Here is a 12,138-nt window from a genome sequence, read left to right as displayed (position 1 = left end):
AATGTTGTTGAGAATGTGGCAAAGACCAACCTACATGTTACCGGCCCCCTCTCTGCAAAAAGGGGACATAAAATCTTTAACCACGTTTGAGTGTAGGCACCATAGTGAACAGAGGTTTCAACTTGTCAAAGCTGTTCTCCAGTTCTGTTGGCCAAAACTATTCTAAGTCATGTTCTAGACTCCATTAATGGCACTGTCATGTCTGATAACATTTTGAATTAAGACCGATATTTCCCCATGTCTGGGAAATGCATTACAGATGATTTACCATGTGTTTTTCCTCAAAATAATGATCATCTTTGTGCCTACTCAGAATCTGATTTAAGCCCTTCTGTTAGTAAAATGTGGATGTATTTTTGAGAAAATTTGCAAAGATTTTGAATTTGTTTCTGCTTACCTTTAAGATATTCTGTCACAGCCTGCCGAGTAGTATAATTAGACACAGAATTTCCCAGTTTACTTCTACCCCAGACTATAATGAACTGGGTTCATCTATCTTAACTTGCCAAAGCCCTTGCTTATCATCAAGTATGGAAAATACTTTGTACTGGACATTGTTGCTGTTAACTTTTCTAATGTCTTAAATGGATACTGTTCCCTTTTGATCCACTTATGTAAATCTTTAGGATCAATGCATATCATTAGTATGCCTTATTCAACTGCTATCACCATGCAGTTTACCATTTCGTTAGGTTTGTTTTCTTTTTTTCAGGATGACTCTCAGGTATTCTATGGAGTTCACTACTTGTTTATTCCCAGCTCTGAGTAAAACAGGAACTCTTCTTAGAGAATGAATTGTAGGTATTGACTCAGGATATTCACTTTGCAGGCAACTCATTTCAAACAAACCACTAATTTTATTAGTACCCTGTAGTGCAAGTTTTCTTCAGAATGAAAACATTTTATTGTGTTTTGGGTCTTATGTTTCTGTACCTCTAGGGAAATACAACTCAGAGATTCCTTTTTGTTGCTTCTGACTCATCTAGCATTATTACTATGAAAGTATTATTGTTATCAAAAGCATTCACTTTAACATTAAAATGATGAAGTCTGGCCATCAGAAGTGTCACTTGACTCCTTATATACTGCACAAATGGAATGCCTGCTCAAATAATTGTGCATTATGATTAAATGATAGCTAGATCATGGGAATACATGGTATTTGAGCACTATTTAAAGTAGTATGGTGTAAGTAGGATACAGGCCAAAGTAGGAGTTGTATAAAAGACAGAAGCAATCTGGTAGGTTAGGTGAAAGTTGCAGCCCTAAGTTGTCAATGGTCAGTTTAATGGGTGTTTTGATTATTTGCTGATTGAAGGTCCTGTGAGATAACCTATGAAGCATTAAATTTATGAGTAAAGGGACATGATAAAGAGTAAGGGGTTAACAGTAGGTTTAGAAAAGATTGTATTATCATGAGTCTGGCAGAAAGAAAGAAAGAATGATGAGGGTATAAAGGAATTGCATGGATATTTTTGGAGTTGAGGTAGATAATGAAATGTGATGATTTAAAAGTTGTGAAAGAATGATATATCCAACTCCTTCACATATAAATTATGTCAATTTTAAGGAAAGGTATATGTCTGTTTAGTGATATGCACTCTTAAGTACTGAGAAGTACTCAGTTAAAGTCCAGGAAGTGAATTGTCATGTATCTAGGTGGACAAAGAAAGAAGCAAATTTATAGTAATGAGAATTTGAAACTGAATGAAGCTGTGCCTCTTTACAATATTATGATGTGTAAACAGTATACTGCATTTATGGTAATCAGTGTCTATCAGAAGTAAAGCAATGTTTTATGAAAATGCTCTCTGCTCTGTTGCAAACAGTGTTCATGACTTTATAAATATTCTGACCCCTGCACCTTCTCAAAAAATTTATACATACCACTCTGACAGGTCATAATGTTGCTAAAAACTGTTTTAACAATTCACGTCTTAGATTTGTATACACAGTCAACCAAACTTGACCCTTAGGCTTAATCGTTGCCCAGAATAAGACAAAATTAATCTGGGAGACTTGAATAGTTTCTGACTATCATTTTGAGATTTGAATGTAGATTCAGGCAAATACTCTATTCAGTCTCAGCATGTAAATTACATGTTAGAGACAACTTCCACTAGCCATCGGTATTCAGCAATTAACTTTGCTATGACTAGAAACTCAAGCTACATTTACATGATGACTTTAATAATGTTAATTAGCATTATCACTTCTTCAGATTCAGGCTGCTAGATGGCAAAACATTTCACTATAGTGTACTTGGTTGGGGGTGCATGGCAAAAGTGAAATTCAGCAACAGAGACATATGAGTGTTGCAGATTCATTGCATGTAGAGTGTAGCACACAGTACCATGCCCTCAGCTTCAATAACCAAGTGCACAGGAGGGAAATAATGCCTATGGCTCCCAAAGCACTTAGAGACTGCAGGCAGCATGACTGGTAAGGCAACAGGATGCCAAGTGGGCATGTCAGTGGCAGTGAAAATGCAGTGTACAACAGGCAATTTGTATTACCCCATCAAAGTGTCTAGGGAACAATGCCTAAAATACACCCTGATGCATAAATGTGACTTCAACAGAATGCAAGATTTCCTTCATGGTGTAACATACCTGTGCATGTCATAGTTATAGAATGTACTGTGCACCAAAAACAGCACACATTACTTCCCTTGCCCCCGTGCACTTTGATACTGAAGCTGAGGACATGACACTGCATGCTTCACTATGCGTGCAGTGAATTTCCAGTAGATGTATGTCTCTGATGCTGGGCAGCAGAGTGGCACATGCTGGGTGGTAGAGTGGCACAGCAGATAGTGCTTTTACCTCACATCAAGAGGTTCCCCAGTTGGATTCTGCATGTCCTCCCTGCGTTTGTGTGGGTTTTTCCAGTTTCTTACCACATTTCAAAGACATGCAGTAAGTTGACTGGACACTCTAAATTGGCCATAGATGTGGGTGTGCATGTGAGTGTGTGGTGTGGAAGAACTACCACTGCAGGGCTTTCCAGCTGGCAGTATAAACCTAAGCTCTAGATTATTGTCACTATTGAAGTCACTCCCTGACCCCATGTGCAAAAATTGGAAAAAAGGGTTGTGCAATGATAGATGGATGGATGGATGGATGGATATGTTTCTGATTTAGAATTTTACTTCAGTCAGGTGTCACAACTAAATGTACCACAGGGAAGTGTCTTACCTACCTAGCAGCCTGTACCCAATTTATTCATAATCTTGTGCACTCTGCTTATCAGGCACATATTCTTCTTTTGATTCTTGGCCCTCTTGACTTTAAGTAAAGAAAAATATATACTACATGGTGTTTATTTATCTTTACCTTTAAACAGAAGAATCTTTCCTCTCTCCTCTACTAAAAGTTAAAAGTGCTAAACCAAACTAATGTCTTTCGGCTTTTCTCGGTTAGGGGTTGCCACAGTGGAACTCCGGTCCACTAATGATTAGCAGTGGATTTTTATGGTGCAGAGGTGCCAGCCCGGCACCCAACCTTCAAAGAAGGCACTCCCATTCACACACGCACCTACCTGCATATCTTTAAACATCACTCGACTGCGGGGAGGACATGCAGATGCCACACAGAAGGTGTTCCAGCCGAGAATCGAACTGGAGAACTTTTAATCGTTATCTTAAGTTCAAGAAAAAGTTAATTGGCTGGAAAGTAACATAGACAAGATTATATCAAATTATCATTAAACTTTTATAATTTGGACCTGTATTTTGTGTTATATTCAAATAATCCACTTTAAGAAGTTACTTTCTATTTTAAATAATTTGAAAAGTGCCACGTTTAATGCATTCTGGTTTTTCGGCACTCACAATGAGATATAGCACAAAATACTAAATCTACTGCTTTCAGTTTTCAGTGAGGTTTCTATGCATGTTTAAAGTTATTAAGGGTTGAGTGATCACCTTTAGCCAAGCACCGAAGAAAATAGTGCAAAGAACACTTTGGTGATCAAATGGTATGAAAAACAAAATATAATAAAAATGAGAGTAAGAGTTTAAATGTAAATAAAACAAAGTATTTCTTGTTAAACTTTCAACAACTGTGAAAATTATCTTTTTAAATATTTGTCTATTAAATTTTAAAGGTTTCTTTAATACTCTGCATGGACACGCACATAATATCAGAAGCAGAACCAAAATACAGCCTTTGTTTGTCAGGTTTTGTCAAAAAAATTGTATCCTGACACCTTGTTGTAGCGTCCTTTCTTTACTAACAAACTACATCTGTAATTAAAAATAATTATTACTGATATACAGGAAGTTCAAATGGGAGAAGCATTCAAAGTATACCTCAGAATGAAGAGATGACTGAGCCACATGACATAGCCCCCGCTGAACTAAACTCTCTTAAGGTAATATACTGCAATTATTGTACTTTTGCACATTGTCATACTTGATGGTACTGTCCTCACATATGGAACTCTGGGAAATATGTTTGCAATGAAATCAAATCAAAAGAACAGAGTCTATTAACAGTAGGTTATAGCATTATCTTCTAAATAGGCAAGTCAGCCAGCTGAAGAGATATGAATAATTATGAGTTCCTTTCAATCAGGTAGTTAGCATGACATGGTTTCAGTTAGGAGAATGTGATTGCACTATGATATAGCATTGCATATATGCAGTGCTGCTGGAATGTTACAGCTGTGTGATAAAACCGAAAACCATGTTCGTCTCAGAGTCAGTGCTTTATGTAATATCTCCAGACTCTCTCTCATACAGAGGGTTAACAGTGTAATACATAAGCTCAGAAGTAGCATATGAATAGATGCTTGTCTGTTGTGCAGTTTTTAGGTAGTATTAACTCTGTCTCAGAAACTGGCTTTCAGATAGGGGAAAGTGTCATGACTGCAGCCAATGCAAAAAGTGTGGGTGCTAGTCTTTTCTTCAACATTTCACCCATACTCATAACATTAAAAAAGGCCTCCTGTTATGGGAAGCTTAACTGATAGCCGGCTTTTTTTAATGTTTTTATTCCTTTTGTAACACAGTAACTTAACAGTATCATAAGAAATATAAACAAACTATATACAATATCCATAACAACTAAAAAAGCAATATACATAGGATAACACTTAACATTTCTCTAACAGATCAGACAGTTTTGTCCAATCAATTAAATGATGGGTGGTGTTGTTAGTCCTTGCTTTTATAGTAGCAATCTCATTTTTACAAATGTACTTCACAAGATGAATAAACTCAACTTTAAAGACAGGACTAGATTGGGATTTCCAATTTTTAGTAACAATTTTCCTTGCTATAGAGAGAATAGACCATAGTAAAAATGTTTAGTTTTTAGAAATGACTTCAGGAACAGGAACATTGAAAAGGATAAGAGAGTCAGAAATTATACAGCTGTCATTCCATAGAGCTTTACAAAGATATTTAAAGTCTAACCAAAGTGGGGAACTTATTTTGCAATTAGCAACCATATGTATCCAGTCAGCATCAGGGTGTCCATGTCTCCAGCATTTAATTTCATCTTTCTTGTACATTATTGTTAGTTTATGTGGAGTAAAAAAAATCTATGTAAAAATGTCCATATGTATGCATGCCAGAACTGGGAAGATGTGGATTCCTTCCCCGACTGTAAACAAAGTTTTTTATCTTTTTCTGGGACTACTTGTCTATTAACGTCACTTGAATAATTCCAAAAAGAAACATATATTTTGCTAAAATCATTTCTGAGAATTTTATAAATAACAGATATGTATGAAGTGTTCTTTATTTTATTTATTTATTTTATTTTACATTTGTTAACCGGGATAGTCCGACTGGATACATGCCCATTTTCAGCGGAGGCCTAGGGAGAAAAGCTCCAACATCAGCAATTAGATTATAAAATACAATAATTACAGTTGTTTACAGTTCAGAGCAAGCAATATTTTTTACAGAATTACATTTGTAGGTAAGGAAGGTTCTTGGGTGAGCTATTAATAACTATTGAGATAAAATCCAAGATTTTTAAGTTACTCTTATTGTATGCCTCTAATGAGGGTATGAACTTAGTGTGTATAAAATCCTTACAAGTTTGGATGTCCAGACAATTGCAATCTTACAAATTATATCTGCTGATCAAATAGTCTGCAGAACTTATTTTATTAGCTGAGAGAAATTGATTCCAATATAATAGGTCACCTTCCGTAAATTCTAGCATTTTTTGAGTATCAAAGGATATCAAACATTCATTTGTGTAAGCAATAAGAAACATAATTATTAATAAATTCTTAATTAATTGATTAGAAAATATAAGCTTTTAAACAGCAGCAATATTTGGTTTATAAGAGGTGTGAGAACAAGTTTTGACCTTTCACTTTGAATGTATATATTTTAAAATCCATATAAAGATGTTTGCATGTATTTCAGTATTTGGTTCAAGCAATGTCTTATTACTATTAAGAAATAAGGTTTCATGTATTGATTTCCAATATGATGTATAAGAAGCATTATTCCAAAGCAACACTGTGTTAATAAATATGGAGTTTAAATAAAAATCAATATTTGGAAACCCTATACCTCCTTCATCCCAGCTTGTGGTGTGCTAGAGAAGAGAAATTCTTGTTTTTTTTTTTTGGGATACAAAAGGAAGTTGAGTAATAAGTTATTAATTTTCTGTTTCATTTCGACAGGTGGGGAAATTATTAGAGCTTGGCCAATAAATAAGATTTTAGGAAACATCATTTTGATTAAAGTTAGTCTGTCTTCAAGTGTGAAGAAGAGTCTGTTCCAACTGTCAGTTAGACTAGCAAATGAGTTTATAAGTTGCTGGTAATTAGATGTGAGTGATTTTTTTATAATTAGATTCAATAATGATACCTAGATATTTAATATGCATGCCCTCCCAGTTTATGTCTCTTTTTGATCTATGTTTCACAGCAACATTTTTATTCACTAGAAGTGCCTAGGTTTTGTTGTGATTGAATTTTAGACCAGAGATGTTTGCAAAGAGGTGTAGATTATGTAATATGTGATCTACTGAATTTTCAATATCATTAGAAGTTATTAGTAGGTCATCAGCAAACAGATGAATCTTGGAGGATAATTTGTCTGACACTTTATATCTTTTAACACTGTCATTATTTCTAACATAATTTGCAAGAGGCTTAATAGCCAGGGCAAAGAGTAATGGGGAGAGGGGCCATCCCTGTTTAGTACCTCTCAATATTTTGAATGTACTAGATAGATAAGATCCAGTCTTTAAATACGCTATGGACTTTTCATATATTTTTTTAATTAATCTTATAAAGTTTGGGGAGAAATTGTATTTTTGCAGAGCTTTAAACAGATATGGCCAACTTAGGGAGTTTAAAACTTTATCTATACCATGGCTTAAAATAGAAAGCTCATTTTTCTTGTTTGCTAAGTGAGTTAAATGCAGTAAACTAATTACATTGTCTTGTACTTTTCTGTTTTTGATAAATCCTTTTTGGTCTTCATGTATAAATATTGAAATAATATTATTTAATCTGTCTGCTAAGATATACATTAGTATCTTGCAATCAATGTTAAGCAAAGAAATTGGCCTGTATGATGTGCAAAGGTTAAGCTCTTTATTTGGTTTTAAGATGGGAGAGATGATAGACTGGGTCTATATCATAACATCGAACTGTCAAAACTTCGAATTTTACAACATTGAACCTAAAACCACAAAAGCTGAAAATCTTGAAGACTGAGAACAGTGATTTTTTTTCCCTGGGAAAAAAAATTGCTGTTCCAGTACAAAATGCGAAACACATGAACACTACAAACTATTTCTAATGTGGGGGGGCTTCGCTCTCCACACCCCCTACTTAAATATATCAACTTCAAGATCGCACCACAGTGGAGGAAATAGCGAAGCCGTGGAAATGGCCCACCAAATTCTTTCCCTGGGAAAGAATTCGATGTTCCACAGCTTCAATATTTTCCGTCTTTGATCTTTCAAGTTTGAGGTTTTGGTATTTGAACTTTTCAGTGTTCGATGTTTAGATATACACCCGATAGAATATTTCCACGAGGGAGGGATGTTTGCTGTAGTTTTAATTCTTGGAATGCATTGAGTAAGATTTTCTAGATGATATCAGGTAAGAGTTTGTAAAATTCATAGGTTCACAGGTGTGTACTAGGCTAATGGCCCTGGATTCTTTACAAGCCTAGCCCATAGGATTACCCTGGCATCATGCCACCCGACCTTAGTTCGAAGTGCATCTATCGAGTAGAGCCACTGGAGTGATCCTTGGGGTGAATTTTCTATTTCCCATCCACTCATCAAGATTTCATTTGAAGAGGGCCAGTGAGGTGCTCTGCTTGACATGTATGGGAAGTCTATTCCATAGCATGGGCAATCTCTGGGTTATGAACCTGTCCCTCCAGCATGTTCTGTTGATTGTGGTATTGAGGTTGAGGTCTCTGGACCGTGTGGTGTGGAGGGATTGGGATTTCTTTAGATGTAACATTTCTAACAGAGCTGGGACAGACATGGCTTTGTAAATCAAGCAGAGATCAGGCCCATATAGGACAAGTATTTAAGGCCTAGGATCCTCTTTCTGAGGTACTTTTGTGGCCAATCCAGTTGTTGCAGGTGTCTAGTGAGTTACATACCAAATGGGGCATTGTACTCGATGATTGGCCTAATGAGAGTAGAGTAGAGGGAGACAATGACCTCTTTCTTCCTGGATGCAAAACCCTTAGTAATGAGATGTGCCACATAGAAGGACTTTCTAACCACAGTGGTAATGTGGTGGTCAAAAGAGAGGTTGCTGTCAACCTGTGTTCCTAGATCCCTTATAATGCCTTCTGTGGTCAGTGGACTACCATTGATGTGGTAATTCAAAGGAACCGGGTTTTTCCCAAGGGGGATGATGACACAATTTTGGCATTGAGCTTAAGGTCATGGTTCTGACACCAGTCGGTGGCCTCACTGAGGCCTTTGTAGGATGTCAACATAACTTGGAGAGTTAATAATAGCTCCCAACTTGCAATCATCTGCAAACTTTGTCAGCCAGATTCCCTTCATGTTGGCCTGGACTTCAGAGATGTAGGTACCAAACAGGAGAGGACCCAGTCATGACTGGTTGACAGTCTGACTTGGAGTCAGCTACTTTCACACTGTGGGTTCTATCTGTAAGCCAGTTTAAACCCACCTAGTGATATAGGGGTTGATGCGTAGCTTAGTGAGCTTTTCTATGATTCCTGAGTGGGGAATGGTATCAAAGGCTGTGGCCAGATCAAGGTAGGCTGTATGAACCACCTTGCTTTCATCCACAGCTCTGGTGACTGACTCAAAGAAGTCGACCAAGTTGAGCAGGCATGATCTACCCTTCACAAAACCAAACTGTGTAGGATCCAGAGTTTGCAGATTCCATATATCCTTGTTTATTAGTTCCATGATGATGATGATGATGCATTCCATAGCTTTGCATATCAGACTCTTCAGGCTAATGGGTGATAGTTCCTGGGTCTGTAGTCACTCCTCCCTTGTGGAGAGGGATGACTGCAGCAGTGCATCATTTGGTAGGGACAAAGCCTGAGGTGAGGCTGCGTTTGAACAAGGCACACAGGTGAAGTTCCAGTTCACTCTGTAGTTCATGTAGAACACAGTCGGGGATATTGTCAGGTCCCATAGAAGCTGTATTCTTGGCCTTGGCCAGTGCTGTTTTAACCTGTGCAGCAGTAATACTGTGTGCCTGGCAATCTACTGGTATTGTGATTGGTCCTTTGGGGTAAAGTTAGCAATGTATCTGTCAGCCAGTGTATTGGCAATATCTGTTGGCTTGGTATAGGAGGTACCATTATGCAGTAGCTCAGGGCAAATCTGGGCATTGCCGTGGAGATTCTTTACATAACTATAGAAAGCCTTGTGGTTGGCTTTACTATCTGCTGTCTGTTTTCATAGCTATCTTTAGAGGATTTGATGAGAGATCTCAACCTTTTGTTGAGGCTGATAAGGGAGTTTTTCCAGTCTTGGGACTTCACCTTATTCCGCATCAGTTTCCTCCTTCTGTTGTAGAGTTTGTTTATCGCAGGGACCTCCAGATTGGCTTTCTTTTTTTGAGGACAGCGTCTTGGTTCTATTGGGTGTGGCGAGGTCCATGCATTTGTGTACATGTTCATACAGTGCATTGGTGTATGATTCGGCAGTCATGCAACTATTCACCATTTGCATGGGTGCTGTGAAGTTAGCCACTTCTGTTTTTAGGAGCTCAAAGTTAGCTTTGGAGAAGTTTTTTATGGTGGTTACTTTTGTGGGGAGGTGGGAGGGATGTGGATTTCCAAGGTGATTAGTTTGTGTTCGGATCTAACCAGGGAGGAGTTGACTATTGGTGTAGAGCAATGGTTGCCCATGTTAGTAATGACCAGGTAAAGGATGTTGCTACCTCTCATGGGGGTAAGAATGAGCTGGTCCAGGGCACTGGAATTAATGAGTTGCAGAAAGCGTTGGGCAAGTGTATTGGTACATGAGTAGTTTTTCCAGTAAATGGAAGGGTAGTTGAAGTCGCCCAGTATGAGAGTGTTAGGTTGGACCCTAATATTCTCAAGGGTGTTTTGGAATGTGGAGTATGAGTCTTGAGATATGGTTGGGGACGTATAGCAGGCTACAACCTGAATCACTGTCTTACCCAATGTTAGCTGTACCTGAAGTATCACAGATGTGTTATGTTGGGCTACCAATCTGGAGGTGTGTGCATTCTTTATGAATATGGAAACACCACTGCCTTTGGAGCTTCGGTCCAAGTTCTGGGGCCGAAAGGTGTGGAATGAGTTATAGCCTGGTAGTGCAGGGGTTCCTTCTGCTGCTTTGAACCTGGTCTCTGTTACAGCACAAATGTTGATGTTCTCCATTTTAAGGAGTGCTTTGAGTGAGTGCATTTTGAGATTTAGACTTCTAGCATTGAGCAGCATGACCCTCAGATTGCATTTGTTTGTAGCTGTTATGGTGATAATTTGGTCTTTGGGACAGAGCCTAAAAAAGGCACTACAGGGGTGGCATGAGCCTTGGCCAGTATCCGGAAGCCCAGGGGTGACAGATGCAGACCATCTCTGGCAAAGCTTCGAGGTCTGTCAGTCATATCATCCCAGCAAGACAGATGCTGGATCCCCTTAGAATTACACCAGAAACTTAGCCAATTGTTGAAATCAATCATTTTCTGCTTGTACTGTGATATCATTCTGGGTGATGGTAGGATGCTGCTCAGGGCTAGGATCATACCTGCCTGGGCTACATAATCTGAGAGCTCCTCCATGTCTCTTTTCATGTAATCCAGGGAGGTACTTCTTAGGTCATTTACACTCACGTACAATGACAGAGTCATATTTGTACCTGTTGTCGTGGGACCTGAGTGCCTGGATTATGTGGTGGATCCTGGCACCTGACAGGCAGCTGACTGTTACTTTCTCCTTATTCAACCTAGTGAATGAGACATCAGTGTGCCTCACTATCGAGTCACTTATGACTAGTGTGTTGGGCATGCTGTTTTGCCTTAGGGGGTTTGGTTGAGTGGCACACTGTTTAGGAGAGTTATGTGTCTCATGTTTAGTGTTGTGTTGTGGTGGTCGAGTGCATTTCTGCCTTTGAGGTCTCTGCTGTTTGGGTAGATTTTTATTGAGACCCTCAGTGAAGGTGGGTGTGTGGTTTGTGTTTTTATGTGAAGACAGTGCTGGTGTGTGTTCTGGAGGGCTATGTGTTCTATATGGTGTGGTCCAAGTATTGACCTTTTCCTCTTGACCAACTATTCTGGTCTTGGCTGGAGAGTGCATGGCTTCCAATTTGGATATATAAATGCATCTCTTGCAAGTCTGAGTGTTGGGAGGTAAGAGGAGAGGGTTGTCAGTGTACATGAGGCAGTTGCTACATTGTCTCAGGATGCCCAAGTTCACCAGGTTAATAGGAGAAAGCACAGGGAACTGACCTTTAGACATGTCTGGAGGGGTGGGCATTAATAATAAGTACTGGAGCTGTTTCCTTGTAGACTGTTTAGTGCTGGTAGTACTTTTGTGTGCTACAATAATTGCTACAAGAAGTCTGGTAGAGTGCTAAACCAATAAGCTAGTAAAAGTGTAGGAGAGGAGAGAACTAGCAAATTCTGGAATAAGATCATCCAGCCCTGGTGCCTTTTTTGTCTTAAGATTTTTTTATT

The sequence above is a fragment of the Protopterus annectens genome, chromosome 11.part0, assembly GCF_019279795.1.
Source record: "Protopterus annectens isolate FY-2018-M chromosome 11.part0, PAN1.0, whole genome shotgun sequence".
Taxonomy (NCBI): Eukaryota; Metazoa; Chordata; order Ceratodontiformes; family Protopteridae; genus Protopterus; species Protopterus annectens.
Note: the sequence above shows the minus strand (reverse complement) of the source record.